This window comes from Varroa jacobsoni, unplaced genomic scaffold (assembly GCF_002532875.2).
Source record: "Varroa jacobsoni isolate VJ856 unplaced genomic scaffold, vjacob_1.0 scaffold_1042, whole genome shotgun sequence".
Lineage (NCBI taxonomy): Eukaryota > Metazoa > Arthropoda > Arachnida > Mesostigmata > Varroidae > Varroa > Varroa jacobsoni.
Window position 1 is genome coordinate 36,954 of NW_019213944.1, and position 18,978 is coordinate 55,931.

At 41.6% G+C, this 18,978-nt stretch overlaps 1 protein-coding gene and 1 long non-coding RNA gene across 4 annotated transcripts in view; one reads left to right on the forward strand and one right to left on the reverse strand.

Moving 5' to 3' along the window:
* Positions 1-18,978, reverse strand: part of LOC111266019 (uncharacterized) — a 58,766-nt gene that overhangs the window by 36,615 nt on the left and 3,173 nt on the right. Inside the window, exon 1 of one of the 3 annotated variants that reach the window (XM_086970756.1) lies at positions 18,514-18,834. The exons of the other annotated variants lie outside the window; for them this stretch is intronic. The gene's annotated coding sequence lies outside the window, so the exon portion shown is untranslated. Of the gene's footprint in view, positions 1-18,513; positions 18,835-18,978 lie in introns of those variants that run through there. 3 annotated transcript variants of the gene reach the window in all.
* On the forward strand, positions 846-14,024 carry LOC147752735 (uncharacterized). The gene is made up of 3 exons (XR_015313286.1): positions 846-976; positions 12,467-12,724; positions 13,680-14,024. It is a non-coding gene; the product is annotated as an uncharacterized LOC147752735 (long non-coding RNA).

The following is an 18,978-nucleotide window of genomic DNA, read 5'->3' on the forward strand; positions in this document are numbered from 1 at the left end:
CGGTTATTTGCTATATTATATTTTATTTATTTTTTAATGCGTCCTTACATTTTTCTTTCTTGGATTCTCTAATCGAATCAAAAGAAAAAATAAATAGAAGAAAACAAAAAAAAGAGAATAGTAAACGGAAGAATTGATTTTCAGGCTAAAATTGCAGTTATTTTGCTATACTGTTGCTTTGTGCACTGCAGTTTACTCACCAGCGATGTTTTAGAAAATTCACTGTTCATTCGGCTGTTTTGCTGCGTTATTCCGTTAGCCCACTTTTACCAATTCCATGATACTGCTCGAGTGATTCCGCTGTTCTAATTTAGTTTACTCGGACATTTCGCTACTTTTCACTTGTCGGCATTGAAATAAGGTCGACAAACCTCGTTATTAAAAATGTGCCTAATGGCAGTAAAACATTTATTGAAATATTTGAGCATAACACTAAAAAATAATTGTGGTTTTCGAGTTTTTAACGCAGTTTGTCATCGAACCTAGAAGGCAGCTATTGGCAGAATAGATAGTCGGTATAGTAAACAACATGCAAATGTTGAAATATGGCACGTATAAATGATTTGTCTTCATCGTTTAGAGAGAAAGCGACCAACGCTGTTAAGAGAATGATAACAGAAAAAAAAACACAGAAGTAGAAAAGTGTGTTCTCAGGCGCCGACTTGCATTACACTTAAACCAAATAAGACGACTTATTCTTGCGCATACAAATGTAATTTAATGCTTTAAGACAAGAGATGAATGGAAAAGTGGAGAATGGTACAACTGTTTTGATCTCTATCAGCTGCCAGTCTTTATTCAGTATTGAGTATATTAAGCCCCTACAAAGACAAAGGCACAACTAGAAACAGACTTAGGCAGAAAAAGAGCTAGTTGCCAGAAAAGACACTCAAGAATTAAAAAATATAGTGCGCAACTAAATTAAGAGTTCGATGGAGGTATACTTCTAGGCAACTACAAGAAGAGAGAAGTCCTGGTAAGTGAAACGTACCTATTGATTACATGATTAAGATAAATTTACTTTCACTTTTGGCCAGCTATGGATATATATTACGCTCCCGCCGGCCGGTCGATCGCTGGTCGCCAGCTGTCGAACCTCATCAATGGTCTAGACCTAGTAGCAGCTGTAGGACCCAACGATTGTGGACGACATAATCTTCCGATTCGTGAATAGGCTGCAGCAAGCTGGCCAAGCCAAGTCCTTAATTTTTAACAGTCGGGAAATGGAGTTCCGGTGGGCCGACCTTTGCATGACGAGGAGAGAGATGTTCGAGGAGTAAAACCAAGTAAGCCCCCTGAGACGAGTCAGCACTCACTTACGACTATATGGTTTTCCTATCTGATATAGAAAGCACAGCGTAGTCTATTCCCTCTGCAAACTTCATTGTTAAGAGCAGGTAACACGGCTTTGTTTTGTACTATGACCCACGCGCCCAGGGTTATACGCCGAAGAACCAAAAGCAAGTCTATCCAACGTAGGTCCTAAAGTGGTCGAACTGAGACGATATGTTATCGATGCGGAAAATAAAATCACTTTTAGGTTAATCGTCTGCCTATAAAACAGTCAAACGCCACGTCACATCCAATGTAACCAGTAAAAATTGTCACTTACTCTGTGACACTCAAAAAAAGACCAGTTAACACTGCCGGCGTTGTTGAAGAACGAAGACGCAACCATCGAGGTTTACAGTTCATGTAAATGGGTCTTGTACGCGTCTACCCTGATCATCTTCATAACTCCGTATAGTGTGGCGACTGCTAACCGGGCAGAGACATATGAAATCTTTTGTCACCAACCTCAAACGACGGCTGACCTATGTGAGGCTATGTCAGGTCAAACCGGGCTGAGGAATGTGCAGTACTCATTAAGTTAGTCTTCCATGCATTTCCTTGTTTGAAAGAGGCCGTTTGAGTTTCATACCGGCAGTAGCCTGAATCAGTGTAGCTATAAACGGCTGATGAGGCTGCTACACGAAAAGTAAGAGCATTTATTCGCCATTTGTCATTTATGCCGTACTCATCGGTCACCATGTTTCTCTAAACGCACATTTGCGGTGAGACGCGGGAGCGCAACAAGTTTACATTGCAAAGGCGGCACAGTAGATGTATAATAACCTGATCGAGCGTTCGTCCAGTTCGTAGGCTTCTCCGGTCGTCTTGGTGAAGAAGGACGATTCGATTCACTTTTGTATGGGTTACCGAAAGCTGAATGCGGATCAATGACGCCCTCAGCGTGAGAATGGGCACCTTGGACTTGACGGGTACCTCTTGGCAGACCCCCTTGGCATCCGGTAACAAGGAAAAAACCGCATTTTGTACCTCGACAATCCATGTGAGTGTCAGCTAATGTCTTTTGGGTTGACCAATGTCCCGATGACGTTTCAACGGCTCATGAACCGGTTACAGGTTACGGTTCTAGACAGCTCTGGTAGATCTCGATAACATCATTGTATACTTTTTGGATCTTGCGGAGAATTTGCATCAAGTACTCTATACCTAGTACGCAATGGTCTAGGCGGTCGCCTTCAGTGTGATGGGTGCGGTCACTGAAGTTCTAGGGGCAACGCCATTTAAATTATTTCAAGGGTTAAAGTCCCAATTTTGAAGGTCCAGGTTTGCAATTAGACCGAAAGCCCGATTGTCTGATATTCAAGCTGCGGAAGGAGCCTATATCCGGTTCGTTAGCGAAGGTGGGTTTTTGATGTAGCCGGTGTATCGCCGGTCTCCAGCCGTCGAGCTTTGTGTCGGAAAAATGGAGTTTGAAGTCTGTAAAGAGCAATCCGTCTTCGATGTATTAACTTAATTCAAATATTTGCACTACAGACAATCACCGGTACAGGCGGCATAGTGTTTGCAGAAGTGTGTATGTTTACAGAAACCAGTAGAGGATGCTACTTCATCATAGACCTCAACTGGTGGATTAATTTCATGAAGTTGTTTACGAAACTGGTTACAAAAACAGTGGTTCCGCTACCCAACGATCAGGTCTATCTATGTTTTCTCTGATTTAGCATAGAAGAAGTCGTTAATTCAGTTTACGAAATTACTGATCATTCCTGTTACAGAGACATTGAGAAACTCTATGTGTGAATTTAACTTCGGAGTCAGCCACCTGCCATGGGGCATGTGAAATGCTGGCTTTGTCAGAAGAGAAGTCTGGTAATCGTATGATTCCAGAGAACCGTTCGTACCATGGTCACCTTGATCGTGAGACTTAGCACCACTAAACATTCTTGTACGCTTTTTGAAGAACAAAGTTTGTTAGACCTAACCCTCTATTAGTGGCAAGTTGAACTTTAGCAGCTACATCCCATGTAGCTGCTAAAGTTCGGCTTAAGATAAAAATGTTTGCCTTCGTAGCACACTAAGCATAAAAAGCCTAATTTTAGCACTGCCCGTAGTTCGGAAAATCATAAACAAAGACTGAGCTTGTCGTACTTCGGCAATTAAATAATACGAAAAAAAATCCTTCCTACAATATCTTTTATGCACTGGTACGACTTCAGTGACTATTTTAGCTCATAATTTCGTTCCTAGCATGTAACAGCAACTCATAGGGCAAGATTAAAAGAGAATAAGTTTGGCAATGGCTTTACCTTTTATTCTAATCTACACAAATGTCATAACGCTCAACTGCGCAGAGTTACTGGCCTATTAGGCCTAGCTACGTAAAATGTTATATCTGCCTCCATCTACTCTCGAATAATACCATGCGACCGCTTTAGAGTGGAAGGCAAAACACATTCTGCGGCTATTATTTGGTCCTTTTATTCCTGATAGCGATCAAGCCTCCGATTCGGAGTTCGAGTGCACTTTCGCATCACCTTTTCATGGACGTCTCTTGAACCCATACTCAAAGCGCTGTACTCTCAAGTTGTAAGATGTTCGTGATCTCTTGCTCGTCCTTTGACATAATGCCACACGTTCTTAATCAGACTTAGGTCGAGTGAATTTCCAAGCCATGACAAAGCCTCAAAACCATTAGCAGTAAGCACTTCAGAGACAAACTTTGCCATACGCCATGGTAACTTTTCACTTACAAGCATCCGGAAACCCCCGTTGAAATATGGGGAATATGGGGCAGCGTTTTCGTCTAAGTGACCTCACTATGTCGTCACTTTTCCATAATTCCGTTAACGAAATGTAGGCCTGTTATACCGTGAACAGATTCGGACTCGTATGATCTTTAGCGTTGACATGCTGAGCATTACTACTCAAGATCTCCAATGTAATTCGTTTAAAAGATAGCCTTCAACCAACTTCAAAATGGTTTAGCCCATTCGGTATGCACTCTTGTACACAGTTTAGCAGAAGTTTTTTCGACTCGTTTACGTCATTTACGTTGGTATGGCGTTTGAGTGTCCTCATAGATAGATAGATACTTTTTGATGTAGCTGTACAGTTCGGTCTTTCTGTAGCGCATTTAGAGTGAATCTGTCTTCGTTCTGCGTTTTCAGTCTCGTACAATTTCGATTCTTATTCCTTATTCTTTATCTTCTGGACTGTATTGTGAACTGCTCCCCTTGATATCCCAGTCCGCTCTGCGACGTCTTCTCGCTATTGCTCTCCCGTAGGGTCTTCCCATAATCCCATTCGAAGTTCATGTGTGGTCTTGAATGCACGAAAATCATTGAAGTTCACTAATTCGTTATCGAATATATGAAAGCGACGCTAATAGTTAGTTGTACAACATCTCTAATCATGTATGTCATCACCGTGAACGGAATAGGACTAAACCAGGTCCCTGAATTGTGCGTGATGGCTAGAATGTTTAGCCTTTCCAGCTGCAGTCAGAATGCTGTCATTAGAAAGCAGAACGTTCAGAAACCGTGTACAGTTTGTTAGCTCGGATGCGGAGCTACTTCTGATGAAGCCTGATATCGTGCGAAGAAAAATCTCTATCTGCTTCATTTGATTGATAATTATAACGTTGTAACTCTTTAACCTTTAGATGTATACAGACGAAACTCCTGTTTGACTTGACACCCAGATTCAGCTTGTCACACAAAGAAGGTCACGCTATCGTATCTTTCCGGTTGCGAACGTGTACAATTTATTTGAGACAACAATTTGAAAGAAGCTCAAACCATCTACCCGTATATGCACTCATTACCGCCTCAGGTGGTGTGATGATGATATATTCGCAGAATATGTAATAAATAACCGTCTTTCAGGGCGGCCATACGGCCTGCATTCTAATTACACAATGACAAAAGGAGGGAAGTCATATTAATTTTTAACAATAGAAAATTCGATGTAGCACGAAAATAGCTTACAAAAGAAGATCACGGTAACCGGACCAGGCTATACAAGTTCGATCAGGACGCTAAATCGAGCAGTGTTGGCAGTTATGGAACTTGCTATAGCATCAAACTAGTTCCAATAGAGTTAAAAGTAAATCTGCTTTATGATTGTCGGAAGCAGTTACCACAAGGCAGGATATGGCAACCAAGATAAGAAAAAAAAAAACAAAAATTTGCCATTTTTGTTTTTTTTTTAATCACACGGGACTAACATGCAGATTCGTATCGCACACACACCAACTCTCTCTACAGCCCTATATACCTGCGGCATAAAACATCAGATCAAAATGTATTTAGATCTTTTTTTTCGGCTTAAAGCTAAAAAGAAATCGAGTCGAACAATCATACTCCAGCAGCTGTATATCAATTCACCTTTATGCATCACTTACTTAGTCAACGCAGCGATATAAAATTTATCTACCTTAATAATAGAATTATATTTTCTGCTGTAAAATGCTGTTCATCATTCTTTGTAGCAAAACTGACCTTTTAGTGCCAAGAGCAGCAGGTAAGCGGATGCTCCCTATGGCAAATAGCCCTCCAAAATGTATTCTAATTAATTCAGAACAAACCATTGATGAGTAAGTTCTACGACAGGAATGATCTGATCTCTAACAAGCTGTCTCTTCTTCAAAACTCTGTAGTCTACAAATACATTTTTCCTTGACGAAAAGAGCATAAGATGCAATATATTGAGAAGTTTATTTATTTATGACAAGTCTCTGCTACGGGTTGCATTGAGCTGGCAATTTTAGATTACGACAAACTCTGCGATGACGTAAGGGAACGCATTATTAGCAAAATATTTTTATTTGGAAGAGTGGCCCAAGCGTATCTTCGAAAATAATTACCGTACCGCTACGGGTCCGACATGTTCATACTCCATATACAAGCCGCGCATGCACTTCGTTGAACACGTCGCACGACTTCGAAGGAACTCGCCAGAGCCTCGGCGTAGCATGCCATCAGGCTAAACGTCTCGAGTTTTACGTCCATTTGACATAGTTCCATTGTACAGATGGCTGGCTCCTAGCACAAAACGAAGGTTGCCTACGCCCTATGCCCTATGGGTTCGAATGTACACCATGAACGTGTCCCTAAAATTAGCATGCCAATGCGCTACTACTTAAACTATCACAAGGACTCACATCAACAGGCTGTTGCGCCATGTCGGGCTAGCAAATGAAGGAGGTGGGCAGCTTTTAAGCCGAGTTCGTGCCGTAGAACTTTCCCCCTGTTACATAATCTGACCCATCAGACTATGCGTCAAAGTTAGATGTGGGGTGCAGCTATAGAGGTCAAATAAAAATTGGGCCATTTTATTTTTGTTGCCCGATTACTCGATTTGCTCGGAACGGTCCGGTGTTTGAAGGCTCGCCATACCTTTTGCATTGCAGTAGAAACCCTATGATAGACTTAACAAGGGTATGTGAACTTAATGTGGCAACACGTAGCATACTCTGTTCAATGTTTGGCATCTTACCCGAGTTGAATAATATAGATCCCCATGCTTTTTCAACAAATTGCTCTATTTTGTATATTTAATATTTCTCCATTTGAATATCAAACGCAATACGTTTACCATTAGACCCTGTTCTTTACTTGTTCGACACCCTCGTCAAGACGGATAATGCAATGTACGTTATGTGACAGCGTAGCAAATAGCGTCTTGTAGGCACGCCATCTGCTGAGTAGCGCTGCGGCAGTAAATCAGATACTTGGATTACTGCTGCATTGCACAGTCCAGTGTTTACGAAGAAAACCAAGAAATCATCTTTTTTGTCTTTTTGCCTCGACCGCTTTGCAAACCGTAATGTTAGAAGACGGCCTAGCCATCTGCCGCCTCCCAGGTAACGCGTCCTTGTAGGAGGGCAAATTCAGACCGTTTTGGGTTGATGCAAACAGATTCGAGACCACTTCTTGCCTGTTTAGAACATAGGAACGTCGCTTAAAAAGCTCAAGGAACTATTCGCAATGAGCAAGCCGCCGGAAGTAGCCCTTTTACGGTTGGGGCCCGTCTAACATGTGATAGCAACTACCTTTGCAATAATTATATGTGGTCGTGAAAAACGAACATGCTTATAGTGCAACGTTTCTTTAGCTTTCTCACCGCATCAGTATAGTACGTCTTTCAGTTATCTCGGGACCATAAAACGCAGCTATCGTTTCAGATACGGAGTAAATGTTTAGGGCACGGGGAACAGGAAGACGCGATTATATCGCATTGCCAATGTGTCAACTCAGAACCAGCACAAAAAAGTTGCAAAAGAGTTATTATTGGATCTTCCGTGGATTATTTTTATTTCTAAGATATTCCTCGTCATATCGTATAGAATCAGCTTATTCTTTTGTACAACATCACAGTTAAGCTCCGCCGTCGTTGCGCCGTACAAACGGCGATTCTTCCCGTACATGATTACAGTTCTGCGGGCTAAGCAGACAGAGGCGGCGGACTCTGGTAAATTAGCGAGGCAGCTCGTAAGAAACATGTTCGCATCACAGAGCAACACGCTAATTACTAGGCCTTGCCCCACACCAATCCGCTTCGGAATTACGCGCTGCCTTAGCCGGTCGCGGAATTAATCATTATTTAAAGTCGCTAGTATAATTTTCTTTTGAAATATCAACCCTTGCAGCATGGCACGCTGGATAGCATGCATCTATCTTCCCTTTTTTGCTGACTTCCTATACCGCCCGTACTGCAGCGCCGTAAATACACACTCAGGATGGAGCGTTCGTTGTCGCTACAAAGGTCTGATCAGCTGAGAGTGACTGATCGCAGTTAATCAGAAAAACGCACACGGTTATCGTGATCGTGCAGTAGTAGTTACGTATTTAAGTGGTTACATTGAGGATTCGAGGTGGTCTAAATTCGAGGACGCAGACATACGTCGACCTGTCTGGAAGCTAGAATTTAATGACTGATAATGAAAGTAGTATTGGACGAAAAACATTTTCTAAGTAGATGCGAACGACAGGATGGGCCCAGATTCAATAGAAGAAATTGCTCCTATATATCAATATAGGAATTGTAGAGTAAATGCGTTCTGAATAGAGGTAGTATGCTGATATGATTGGGAGCATACAAGCTATTAGAACGTGAGTGAAAAGTTGCCTCCACGCACGACGACCACGACGTTTTCTGTGCTTGTTGGAGTCGCTACATCATCGTAATGAAAGAGATAGAGCTATAGATAGATAACTGTAACTTACCGTCGTCTCATTTTTCACATCAACGTTCCAATAGGAACTGATGCAGCATATGGGCGTTTGCTCGCTATCTGCACTCGTTATGGCCTCATAGCTTACTTCTGCAGAAAGCTTAAAGGCACCCAATCTGCTTCTGAATCCATGATGATGAGAATCAAGGCGTCGCTGACGCCGTGTAACGTGGTGCAACAGTTCTTGTTCCGACCTTGGTCGTTACTATTAATGCTTATATATAAAATGAAGGAATGGCCTTCTTGTCTTTCGATGCGCTTTGCCCTAATGGAGAGAATGAGTAATTCTTTGCGCTCAACGATTGTCATCGAGTGGACGCGCAAAATCATTCCATTGACCCTCGCAAGTGAAGCCATTGTCTGATCGTACAGAAGCATTAGGTAGCTGTTGGCCTTTGTCGCGACTGGTGCTGTCTACGTCGCGCCATCTTCCCTCGACTACTTCCGACAAGCTGACTCCTACAGCTCGTTATCTTCGAACGACCAATGACCAGTCAGTAATAAAATAGGAACATTTCACCATCCCCAAAAACTGAAGTCGATCGTATAGTAGGTTGTCAGGGCCAGAACAGGACAACAAAAGGAAACTGTCTACGATTCAAGGCAAAATTGAGGTCACCGTACAAAACGTGACCGCTCACAGATCTAATAATAGTAATGAAACTGTCTAATGGATAACAACAAGATACTTATCCTGTCATTCTTCTTTCGTTCTTAATGTACGAAATGATGCCCTGATATCTTTCAAGGTAAGAAAAAAAACTGGCATTTGCAAAGTGTGCGCACGCGTCATGTCGTTGAGTGCAATAGCAGACAGCGTAGGCCAAATGATACCGATTGAGTACGGTAAGTCGAGTAATGTTGGCGGATCCACATATGCACCAACTTTATGACAGCTCTCATAAACAATGTGAACCGTCATTGGTACCAATCGTAGCAGCGCCGTAAGCTGCAGGGGCGCCAATGCGTCGTTAGGATAATGCTCGTAGCAGTAATAGTATAACTGCGAGCTCACTTATTAACAGATCGGCAAGCCTACAACCTGAACCAGCCTCACAGATCCATAGTTGGCCAAAACGGCCGACCAAGGGTAGTTACGCCGAAATGGCCAAAACCATATTAATAATACTCATTAACTGAAACAGGAACGGTTCTAATAGCCGGAATAAGCTGCCAATCGTATGACTAACGCTTCTTCTAATACTGCTGAAGCCACAGCTTCGTTTGAAGACCCGTGCCGAAGTCCCGGAGCTGTCGACCTTGAGAAGAGGATGGGACAGTTACAAGGTAGCGTAGCTGGCCGAATCGAGTACTTATTAGTTATTGTCGTACTCTTACTCGACGAGCACTTCTTCGCGTAATCCTGCTATCCAGGTTAGATGAGCAGTCGAAGACCCTGTTTGTAACGGGATATAAGCAAATGGAACAGCGTACCATTCAATCTATGACACTGCCAGTGCACTCACCGCAGACTCGCATATTATAGCCATATCGATACATGCAGTGAGGCCCAAATGGTTTCACTCAAAAAACACTCTTGACATAACTGATTTATAGTCGGCAAACAAAAACCACTGGCTGATCGTTTAAAGCATTACTACGATCACTGTATTAGTATCCGGATAGGCTTCAAGCACGCTTTTCAATTTCGTTTGAAAGACCGCCCAGCGGTCTTTGCGTACGAATCTGCCTTGTTGAGCGTGAAGCACAGAATTTTCTCCTCAATGGGGCACTACTACTATTTGGTTTTGATGTGGTTAACTTACGACGATACCTTAATGAACCACTCCATTATGAGCTGATAAGCTTAGGCGAAAAAGCACCCGCGCTCATTTTCTACAAGGAACCGAGACACATAGATATGCAGATATAGGACAGCTTTCGAGTTACATGTTTTCCACTCCAAATAACATAAGCGTGTACAGAAATTTCAAATATATCCCTAAAAGGCTGTACATATAACTGACGTAAACCCTAAAAATTGTCACCATGCCATTGAGCAGTGACTTAACTACCGAAGCGGATTTTTCCTTTATCCGATAAATACCTATGTAATCGAGAGTCCACATAAGCGCTAGTGAAACCAATTCTACGTGTGAGCTCCACGTGTATGCCTGAATCCGCATGCCGTTCGAATATAACGGCTCTGCTATGCCGTATAACCCTCAGCGTATCTGTGAGTGCAATTTTTCTCGTATCGAAATGCAGAACCATAGCAACCACCTTCTAAGGCTGGTACGAGTTTGACTCGAACGTACTCGATCAGCGTAATTCGATCAGAATTTCATACCCAATGGAGAGATAGAGAAGAAGCATTCAACGACAAGCATTATACGGTTTTCAAATTGCTATTCTACGAGACTTCTATGTTTGTCCTGTTATCTCAACTATTGTATGGGCCGACGTGGTCTCGGCGGCCAAAGCGCATCTCTTTGAGTCTGTTACCATGGTAACCATTAACTAACAAGCAATGATAGTGTACTGATTAACGCGTTTGCCTGTTCTAAACTTCGAGCCACGATGAAATCCAGGTTAATATCCGGGCACAAAGGCACTGTTTCGCGCTGGAAGCTAGCCGTTCGAAGCAAAGCTCAACCGTTCAAGTAAGGACATAAAATACAAAAAGCATTTTTTAGGAATCATGCAGTTACGTTGATTCGAATTTCAGGAAATAACTGCCGGAAATTATCGACCAGAAATGAAGGGATTCACGAAAAATTGGGAGTTAAAAGATAACAACGAATTCATATAGCTGCTTGTTTAATTGCCATGCTGTTTCGTGGATCTGATGGTGGAACCTCCGATGAGTCCAGCAAGATCCATCTCGGTTATATTCCTAATGGGACGGGTCCTTGATGTCACACCTAAATAGCGATCATATAATTTAAATTACGGAGGCTTTGGGATATATCCGTTTATTAGACCTAATTTCTAGACTGAGAATAATCTTCGTTAATTTTGCCAAGCAAGTTTAGCTTGCGGTCAATGTAATTCGATTACAGGATATTCCAACGGTCGGTTCTAAGTTCACCTAAGGAACGATTCCAGAAGTACCACAGTGACACGTTAATTCCTTTCTTCATAAGAAAAAAAAGTACCACAACGATGCTGCCATCTCTCGTTGCCTGCGATGTGTGTTCGCTCTGGAGCCCGGTAGCAAGGCAGTTTTCTCCTAGGGCATCAAGTTGAGAGTGGAAAAAAATGGGTGCAGGGGCCGGTTTGCGATCGAGGCAGATCGGAGAGGGCAAGAGAGACAGGAAAACGCCAGTGGGGAAAGCCAGGTTTCAACTACGAATGGGCGAGGATCGTTGCCGCCCCGGCGTATTTTGCTGGTGTCTTTCTGGACCCAGTGCCTCATGCGAATATAACTGATACCATTAGCGTACCCTGCAACTATTTATTTAACTCTTTATAGTATATCGCGAAAAGATGTCCCGTTATACAATTAGGAAATGTCTGGGTCCGTATCAGAATATAGTTTTTTAATTACCTAAGCCAAGATGGCCTGTCTTGCGAGACGGCAATTGTAAGCTTCATGCTTTTTTACAATTTCTGACTAGCGAAGGTGCGCGTCATAAATGCAGGAGATTTTTACTTTTATGTCGCTTTATTATTTAGTACGAAATATGGGGCTGCTGCAATCGTGTCAGCGTTTGATTATTAATAGCTGTGACCTTGCTGATATCAAAAACCAAATTGGTATTATACGATAATATAAATATGATAATGGTATTTTTTACACCCAAATTGTAATCTGAACTGGGTTGCAAAAATTTCCTTTACGGATGAACAGTTTAGGCCAAACTTTCCGAGAAGTTTAGTTTATGCCATAGTTTTTTTAATAGTTTGAGAAGTAATAGTTTATGCCATATTCTAATATGAAGTGGTAGGATTTATCGTTCGTATCTAGCCAGTAACTGCCTGCAATCCCGCCATCTTCAGCACATTAGTACGCGATCAACAGATCCAAAGTCACCACGCTTGACTTGCATTGGAGTCGGTCACGGTCGAACAAAGGAGCAATCGCCAGATGTTGAACAAACGATCAAGCCTCCCGCCGTTGGGGGCTGACCTTCAGAAGACGAAAAATAGACGCGAAAGCTAGCGAAAAGCAACAGCAACAAGGATGATAGTAACAACACCAACAATCGGGCTCTTCCAACAACAACAATTATTCGGACTCCTTTCTTAAACAAAAAGGTGGAAAATCCCCAGCAGTCTTTAATCATATTGATAGATGGTAGATAATAACTCGCTCTGAGAAGTGCGGGCTGTGACAATCACGTAGATTTAGGCCGTCTTGAAAACGTATGATTATAAATCTAGAGGAGGCCATCATACTGAACGCAGTGATGCGTTTAATAGAAGTCTTTTGCAAGTGCCCTGACCCGAACATAATACCGAAATGATTTTCACTGCATTATTTCACGTAATGCGTAATTTCACGTATTTCATTACTGCACGTATTCAATCGGCTTGAATCGCCCAGTAGCGTACATACTGGGCGTGCATACATTTTTCGAGACATGCGAAATATCGACGTTGAATAGGTACCATACAGCTCCTCCGAGATCTACAGGTAAACTACTTTCCGTGTTCCGCTGAGACAAGATATGTACTTGTGCATAAACATATCTTGTCCCAGTGGGATTGCTATATATGTACAGCAGATATCGTTCTTTCAGAAAAAAATACCGATAAGCATGGGAGCATTGATAATGAACAATCACTGTTAAAAGTTCGGATGTGAAATGGCAAGTCGTTTGGTCGTACTTGTGATACAAGGGCATTTCTTTACCTGAAGCATCCAGCCGGGTAGTTATCACTCTGAAAAGTCAGTACGAAAGATATTCAAGTATAGACTCCGGATTCAGACATTTCGTGCCACTTGGTACATGTACGTACATGTTTGTAGGCTAGGTTATGTTAGCACGTGGTGCAAGGTGATGGAGTATTGAGTACGTTTCGTAATTGTCTATGAGTTCCGATGGTGATAGTGCTGGTGGTGTACCCCTCCAATACGATATCTCGTTTGATTGCCATAGCAAATGCTATAACGCTTGTTCCGAACGTTACAGGAACGGAAGTCAGCTTACTATATTATTATATGATATGCGTATTTAGATGCACTTTTTCGTCTCCGTATGCCAAATAGATTGCTGCACCGCTTTATTTTGAAAGTCGACCTCGGTAAGACATGCTCTCAACAAGGTCCAAGGGGGTTCTTGATTCCCGAGAAACCCATCTACAGACAAAAATTGTCACTCCGTTATATTCGATGGTAAATTGTTGCACTGGGATAAATAAATTACTATCCAAGAGAGGTAAACGGAGAACCTGCCCAAAGATGTCCGCTATGACGATTTCTACATCGACGACCAGAGACTTTGAACAACCTAATGTCAATCGCGATGAGGTATATTTTGGGTACGGCTACACGCTCGTGGCGACTGAACACTGAAGTACCGTAAAGTGTCCAAATAAATGAATACTACTTAAAAAGTGCTATCGGAAACATTGAAATGTTTGGAAGACCATAAATATTAAGCCAAATTATTAGCCAAAAAGTTATAGTAGAACGTCTTAAACGGGACTTGTGAACTTACGTTTTAAACGTAAACGTTACATTGTAATTATTAACGAAAAAAACTTTTACGAATGCTTCTCGAATGAATCCGAAGTTTTCCGAAAGTTTTCAGGAAGGATTGTTTGAAACGATGAAAGTACATTCAAATCAACTATCACACAGGAACTCTAGTTAATTTTTCATGAGCTACAAAATAGTGCAGCATTTCAGGCAAACGATGAATTCGAGCACTCTTTTTGACGAGACAGTGACTGCTCTCGATTACTTAAATTAACTGCAAAAATCTGCTTCACCACGCATCTGAGCTGAGCTTTGGTGAAGATGGTGAATCGTATTTCTTCTACAGGACGTAACACCTACACACTATTAGTGTAATGCTAGGGCATATCCTGATGAGAATTCTTCTAAACAGATGGGTTGCACGGAGAGGTCCCATAGAATATCTTGCCTGTCTCCCAGATCTGAGCCCAATGGACTTTCTTGTGTGGGTATTTCTTAACCATAAAGTCTATGCCAAGCAACCATAGTTAAGCAAGGATACACAAATAAGACATTTGCTGGAGTTTGTGAGTCAATAGTCATTACAGTCAGCGGTGTATCAACTAGAACGGTAATGATTTTAAACGTCTGAGTAAGAGGAAGAGTGTTCTACGCAGATTCTATTATTGTATGGTGTAAATATGAATTACATTCAAGTAAAAAAAAAAACCGAATTATTTAAGCTATGCATACATTATTTTGGGACACCCTATACATATTCAACGTAAAGTTTCACCAAGAAAAAAGGCCGTTAGCTTTCGTTCCAAAATTTCCAATACCCATCGCAGTAGCCTGAACAGTCTCACCAGAAGATAGATAACATAAGCTGCGCTTTAGGTAGATAGCGCGCTTTGACTGCCTGACGTCCCTCCCTGCTACATTCCTGATATTCGTGAGGCACATACCTTTGACATCGTGCTTTTTACGGTTTTGTAGATTTAGGGATTAGATTTCTATACCTTTATATCGAGTGGAAAATTTATGTTTATGTATGTTTAGAAACGCTTAAAGAATATGTTTAGCAGAATACGCCTGTTCTTCCTAAAACACGCATCAATCATATTTAGACCCAGGTGACAGAAACGTGTGAATATTCGCAGAATTGGTCATAAAGTTCGTTGTCAGGCGCTCAGCGTAAGGTTGCCGTGACCGTTGCTATAGGAACCGCCTCTGAGAGACAAAGGGAAGGGCTACAGAAAGACAAAATGGGCTTAAAAATAAGTGGAAACAGTTGTTATTGTCGTGCTTTCGACAAAGTTGTGCTTGCTGGTAGCAATGGAAATGGTGGTCAGCAAGACGTGTAGATGTTTATGTGTCTGTGTGTGTGTGTGTGTGTGTGTGTGTCTGCGACAAAGTCTTGCTCGGTAAACACCGACAAGTTGTCCACAAGACTTCAACTGATGGCTTTCGTTTGCCTGTGATACGTCTGAAGCGATATGAGTATGGACAGCACGCCGTGGGTCACCGGCTGATTAGTGCTGCTGTTTATCGAGGCAGTGCTTGCCGGCGCTACTGCACGATCCATCTTTTCTGTAGCCCGTTGCTTGACTCTGTTCTGAGAATGGAAATGGCACTGCTATAGATGCGTCTAGCCCTATGGGAACACTTCGCTATTGGAAAGCCATTCAGTAGCCTTTTTGGTTGGACCGCAGAGTGAGCTAGGTGCACATTATAGGTTTGCAAATTTGTCACCGGATTCGAAGGACCAAAGAATCCTACTAAAACATTAGGCCAGCAAAAATGAAATACAACAGTATTATTAGAAACAAATCGATGGTTTTTGTTGACGTTAGCTGGGCATAGGTCTAGCACATTTGAATGGTCGTTGTAGATAGCATATTCATACGTTTTAAAAGCACTTAAGACGCATCAGCTAACGTCAAGGGCAATAGCAGTACTACTAATGACAGTAATGAATGTACGATAGCCGGAAAGTTTTTTGTCGACTTTCGTAAGAAACATAGCTTTTATAAATTCAGGATCAATCGTCGAGCGTTGATTTTACACGAAATGTCAGAGTTAGAAGATTCGTTGTAAGCCAGCGAACTTAACTTCCCACTTCTTTTCTACAGTTTTGCGATTCCTAATTCCAGTTACCCGATTGCATTTGCATTAATGTCGTTAGCAATAATAAGTTACGTATAAAACTCTCATATTTCGTAAGTTAGTGATAGGTAAGGTCGATAGGCCTTCGAAATAGTTAAATATTATCAGATTGATTCATCAACAATTTACGGCTAAGGAGTTTGAATACGATGGGCAGAGAGGTTGTTAGCACAAGATGGATTCTCAGACCATTATTTTTGTATAGTGCAGGACCAAATACCTGATTTACCGCTAGGATCTTTACATTCCAATCATTACACCTTGCGGAGGACCTTGATACAGATGGTAAACTGTATTTCCAATAGAACGGAACACCTGCACATTAGGTAAGAGTATATCCCAAATGGATAGGTTGGATGAATAAATTTCTATCCAAAGAACAACCTGCCCGTTCTCCAGACTAGACGCCAATGCACTTGTTCTCGTTAGGATATCTTGAAGATAAAGCTCACACCAGAAAACTGATATTACAAAAAGGCCCTAAAGCTTTTTGAATCAGCAGCGCATTAACCAGAACGGTAATAACTTTGAACGATGTCGATAGGACGAAAAGTAATGCACCTTATGCAAATTTCTTATAGATAGATTCCTTATATGCGACACCCAATAGTTACCACATGTTATTACTGGACAAATTCAATTTGTGTTAGTTTTTCCGCATGTTCTCGCATGTGTTCCGCATGCACTCGAAATACCCTCTTTGAGCATGGACCACGATCTCGACGGAATAGAGAACAGGCCCCTCAACTTCTAATACAGGGGTAGGGGCATGCGTTAACTATGAAACGACACATATCAACGGTCATATTAGTGACTAGCTGCCGCGACGGACGGGGGTAGCTGGACGCAACTTGGGCAACTGCGACTAACAACACTTTTAGGGACGCGAATGGTGTGAACAAGAACTATCCATTTTGGCCTTACCGATAGCTTATAGCGTGTGCGGAAGAGAGAACAAAGATTGGGGTACGCTAAAGATGGTGAACAAGCATTGCGAGAGGTAAGTTTCAAGAACGAGATATGATAAGAAAGCTGCCAAACGCTGTTCAAGTTATCTTTCGGTACTTTTACTATTTGACAGCGCTAGATGAACGCATTTTCATGTTTGCATCCACTAAACAAGTATGCCACCGTAGAGGTATGCAAAATACAGAATTGTACACAAGCAATGCGATCGATCATAAGTAAGTCAATGTTCCAAACTAACAAAATGAATTATGAGTAACTGTGCTGTAATTGCTTGAATGACAAGGTTTATTCTAATGTGCCTTTTGTTATACGACCGTGTGTCCCTTAGGATATATTGACCTTCCTGCACCACATGGAGCATATGTAGAACAAAGCCAATTTACTGGATGGAGACGTATCCTTTTGCATAGATGCTCTGATTCGGCTAAAGCGAAGCCATATTATCATCCAGTCACGACTCTAACCGTTTGTTCCATTTACGACAAAGAAAATAATAACACTTCAAATATGTCTGTTCGCCATGACGACGAGACATTGTTCCTGTATCCGAAATAGTGGCAATAGATGTGCCGATTAAGTATCATTAAATTAAATAATCGTCCATATTTTTAATCTTAAAGAAGTTTATTAAAGTATTGATGTTCCATATTCAGAAATACGGGGCTTTCTATGCGTCATCTGTTTCTTCTATTCACCCGATTGGTCAGACGATTCTCATCTAAATTATGCGTGCACATACAGCAGCTTATCTGAACAGGCTTCTCCTCTGATCAACTTTTGTATGCTTAAAGGCCGGTTTTATGATTGCGTAGCTTAAATTATTAAACTCAGTTATTACCTTCACAATATTTTATAGAGGAACAAAGAAAAACGGGGGAGTGACTACAATCGGACGTGAACAAGAACAGGTTCTTTCTTTCCCTAAGTATAGGCCTGGCGAGCCTTGTTTCTCAATTCCTTTTTGCGTATTAGCCACTGTCATGATTTTCGCAGTTAAAAAAATAATGCTTCGATCAAAGGCGAGTTTATTCGTATTTTATTAAATTGGCTATGATACGTTAAGCGCGATAAGGTTTGATTCATCTACTAGCTAAACGGGAAATGTGCATTATATCGTGGGAGCAAAAGCTAAACATATAAATAAACAGAGCCATCCGAAAATTCCAGTCTGTTCATAGGTTATTAAACAGAAATATTTGCAGAAAAACAAACTGTGCGCCTAAATAATTTGTTAGTGCTAGCGAGGTTATATACGTGTGTATTTGCGCATGTATAGGCACATACATACTTTTTTAGCACCGTCCTATTTGAGCCGCATTTTAGATCTTGACCTTTCGTGGCACTCGCGTTTCCAAAGCATTAAAATGTTCTACGCGGAGTGCTTAAATCCGAATGACAACGGCCTTATGTTACCTTGGCTGAGCATGGAGTAATAACTTTATCAGTCAGCATGTTCATTCCAAGCTTTCTTAGCCGCACTGTTAAAGGGGATCTTCGATCAGAAAACAGCAGACTCACGAAATGACTTCAAGTATGCGAACCTCGCAGAGAAAGATTTTAAAAAAATGTAAAAATATTACAGACTTAGTACATTCTTGGAAGTATATCGAATTCGGCCTTATGCCAACTCCGGAAGATCGACGACTGGTGACTGATTGTGTTGTGTCGACTCCATTTCAAATGCTTCAAAAATATATTTCTATAGAGTAGTGTAGCATTTTTTCCGTTTGATCATCTGCTGCTTGGTCCGGGC